The following is a 4,391-nucleotide window of genomic DNA, read 5'->3' on the forward strand; positions in this document are numbered from 1 at the left end:
ACTCATTGATTCATGTAACTGAAAAGTTTGGAAGAGAACTTCAGGATAGAGGAATAGGAATCGCTTGGCCGAAACCATGTCATTCTCTCTCTCTCTCTCTCTCTCTCTCTCTCTCTCTCTCTCTCTCCCTCTCCTTCTCCAGCCTTTCCATCCCTGGGTTCAGTTTTCTCTCCATTCTTGGGCAAGAGCTGAAGAAGGGTTCCCAGCAACTGCACACAGTGCATATCTTACCAGTTTAACAGTCATCACCGATGGTGCCTCTTTCCCTATGATTGCGGCAAAACTCTCAGGGCTAACACTCATTGGTCAGCTAGGCTTACTTGTAAATTACTTTCTCTCTGATTGGTCAAACCTGAGATGCATCAGGGACAGGGGTCAGCTTGACCTCGGATGGCCATTTGGGGAGGGCTAGTGTCCCAGGGAAAACTGATTGTCAGAAGGTGTTATCAGAGGAAAGCGGTCAGGTGTCCTGCAGGCACACACAGACTTGCCCCCACGAGACCCAAAGGAGACACCCGAACACGTGAGCAGTGATGTCAACATTGATGTCGGTCCAGTGGTGCTTCTTTGTTCCTGGAAGCTCTTGATTCACGCTTTCTGGAAGGAGAGGCTGAGTATGTTTCAGCAAAGGAGGAGAAAATGTTTCTCTTGGGCTCCCAGGCAGCCATGATTCATTGGTTTTCATCTGACTCAGAACATAGTGTAATTATGCCGGGCAGGTGATGAATATCACAAAAGCACTGCTGGGTCTTAACATCCTTATGAAAAAGAGGTTTCCACTACAAAGCATCCCCTTGAGCTCTTCAGATCAGGGAAACAGGTTTATAAATCCATAAAATCAATAAAAGTGTGTGCCCAAAATTCTGCTATAAAAAATCCATGGAGAACAAAAGAAATTGCTGTGAACAAAATGCACATAGAAACTTGCACATATTTTCAAGATTTTTGTCCAATCAGGGTTTCTCCTATTTCCTCTTTTTTTCAACTGCAATAGAATTTCTTTATGGACAGTGTCTGTACCATTTGGGGATCTTAAAGTACTTTGGAGAGTATGCGGGTGCATTTAAGGATGGATTTGAATTTCTATCATGTAAGAATAAAGCCCTATTTGGCAAGAGTGATGCCAAGAAACCCAAGCGGTCTCACAGAACAGCGAGCTCTGCACTTTGATCACACACTCAGTTCAGTAAAAAGCTTTTGGCATGCCCTTGAACTCAAGTGTATTTACAAGTAAATCATACCTTTGTATTAGGTATGACACTGTGTGCTCTATGAGACATGCAAAATAGACACTATAACCAGTGAGAGGAAATAAATATAGAAATCCCTATCTTTTCTTCCTCTACCTTGAGGGACAGTCTGGAATTGGCTCATGGGCTGGGAGGCTTTGCAAGTCCAAAATCCAATGGGGCAGGGTAGGGGGCGTCAGCAGGCTGGCTGGAAACTGGGGGAGACCTGCAGAGCCCAAAGGCAGAGTGCTGTCAGAACTCCCTCCTGCTCAGGGGAAGTCAGTCTTTGTTCTAGCCTGGCCCTTCAACTGATTTGGTGAGGCCCACCCACACAGGGAGGATGTTCTACTGACAGTACAATGATTTAAGCGTTAATCACGTCCAAAAAACACCTACACTGAAACATCCAGAATAATGTTCAACCAAATACCTTGGCACTGTGGCTCAGCCAAATTGACACAAGATTAACCATCATGACTCCATGTAAGAAATCTTCAGTACAGGCAGATAATTACAGATCATAGGGAGCCCCCTGACTGGTGTTTCATGTGCAAAGGCAATACCTAGGAATTAGAAGGTGTTGGGCTCAATAAACATGAGGCTCTTTGGCTCGAAATACAAGGAGAGTGGGCAAGAATGGAACATGGTACACTCTCTCAAGAGAGTAAGTGGGCGCATGTATCATCCATTCCAATACATTTATCCATTGACCCATAGATGTCAGACCTGGGAATTCCATTCAGTGATGATCAGTGCAGTGCTATTTATGAGATTAAAAAAAAAAATAGGCTATCCGTAAGGGGAGTGATTTGATAAATTATGGTATATCCTGTAATGAAATATTCTATAGTTCAAAAACAGAGCAAAAAATGCTGATGTAGAGGATCCTGGGTGGCCCAGTTGGTTAAGCATATGCCTTTTGGCTCAGGTCATGGTCCCAGGGTCCTGGGATCAAGCCCCCTAGGCGGGCTCCTTGCTCAGCGAGGAGTCTGCTTCTCCCTCTCCCTCTGCGTGCCGCTCCCCCTGCTTGTGATTTCTCTCTCTCTCTAATAAATAAATAAATTCTTTAAAAAAAAAAAAAAAAAAAAGCACTGGGGCACCTGGGTGGCTCACTCATTAAGCATCTGCCTTCAGTTCAGGTCATGATCCCAGGGTCCTGGGATCGAGCCCCGCATCGGGCTCCCTGCTCCACGGGGAGCCTGCTTCTCCCTCTCCCACTCCTCCTGCTTGTGTTCCCTCTCTCGCTGTGTCTCTCTGTCAAATAAATAAATAAAATCTTTTAAAAAATAAAAAAATTTAAAAAACACAGGTGCAAAAACTTATTCATGATAATTATTAAGTGACACTATACATTTATAGATATATACCCTTTATATAGGATATGATTAGCTCCTGTATTAAAAATAGTGAGATATATGTAGGATTTTTTTTGTCGTGGAAATTTCCAGAAAGAGCCACAAGAAACTGCTATCAGCAGTTCACTCCGAGAAAGACAGAGACTCGCTTTTTCACCTTGGACCTGCTTCAAATATTTTCCACCACATGCATATAAAGGGCTTTTGTATGTCTTTCAGTGGCAGAGATTTCAGTTTGTGCTGTAATAGTGATCGAAATGATGTTTGGGTCTGCTGTGGGGCACGTGCAGGACCGCCAGGGCCTGCAACATCCTCTCAATAAAGCCGAGCCCTGCCGTGCGGCTGCAGGGGGGACAGGGAGACCCCAGAACCACAGGGACAGCCAGCGGGGCAGTCTACCTCCAGTAGGGCAGAGAAGAAGGCAGAGCAGCTGAGGACGGTCAGGGACATGCCACTGAGAGCGCGGGGGCCTGTGGGGTGCCGCGGACGGGCTCACCGACGCCGGGGAGCCGCGTTCGGCCAGGGCTCAGCCAGGGCTTGGAGCGCTGAGCTCAGCGCGGGGATGGAAATGCCTGTATCCTAAGTGCTTTGTGGGCATCAGCGTGTGGAACCCTGACAATCGCAACAGAACCTTTGCTGCTATTCCCTACCATACAGGTGAGGAGACTGAGCCAGGAGTCAACGAATGAACGAACGAACGAATAAGTGGATGAAGCCACCCCCGGGTGGGCACCTGTCTAACATGACCCCATACAAGAAATGCACATATACTCCAGAGCTGGGTTTTGATGCTTGTAAGCAAGGCGGTCAAACTCACGAGCCAGCAGAGAACTGGCTTCGGCGGCAGAGCAGTCTGAGCGTGGGACCCCCAGGGTCCTCGGGAGCCCACACGTGGACCCAAGGTTCACAGCCCCTGTTCTGGGGGCCAGGGGGCTTTGCAGATCTAAGATTCCAGGATTCTATGATAAGTCATGACGTCCCTGACCCTTTGACGTTTATAAGCTTAAACCTCCCCCCCACACACACACAGAGAAATTAAAATCATTCCATACGAACCCTCAAGTATCCATTTCACGGCAAAAGTGTCCAGAGGAATAAACTACAGTTTAGTGCAGAGTAGGGTGTTTTTGTTATCTGGCATCCGAGAATATTACCAGTTGTTCGTTCAGGGTGACCACCAGATTCTCTGTCCCAGTGTGGACACCTTGTGCGTGAAAGGGGCACCATCCATATTTATGCTGAGACAAGCGCGCCAGCCAGGACATCTTACTGCAGGCAGAACAAATCTGGATCAGATCATGTCCATTTGTGGCAAGCGGGCACTGGCTGCTTTTCCAGGAGCCCCGGGCAGAAAGGGGTCACCTGCTTGCCTGCCCCTCCGTCCCAGCAGCGCTTTGGCTAACTCCTGTCCCTGCACTTTTGAACCTGCTGTTCATTCCCTATGCATACACACAGTGTGGCCTGGTGCCAGGCTGGCCTTGGGTGGCCTGAGGCCGAAGAGCCGAGGGGTCAACACCCAAGAACGGCACTTTTCTCTCTCCTATTTGCTTCTCACCTTCTCTCCAGTACTGGCACTGGGCTCTCCATAATGTTCTCTTAACCCCCTGGCACACTCTGCTGTTTACCAGATCAAAGCTCAGTGAGCCCCGGGGCTGGCCACAGCGAAGGCCACTTGTCCCAGAGCACCCACCCCTAAGCCACACTGAACATCATCCAGAATGCTGGGGCAGGCATGGGTTGAAATTTAACCATCCGGATCAGGGGGTTGGGTGAGTTTCTACAAAAAGAGGTGGGCCAACCCCATCTC

Source organism: Mirounga angustirostris, unplaced genomic scaffold, assembly GCF_029215605.1.
Source record: "Mirounga angustirostris isolate CCGP_5_RB_7025 unplaced genomic scaffold, mMirAng1.0.hap1 SCAF_16, whole genome shotgun sequence".
NCBI lineage: Eukaryota > Metazoa > Chordata > Mammalia > Carnivora > Phocidae > Mirounga > Mirounga angustirostris.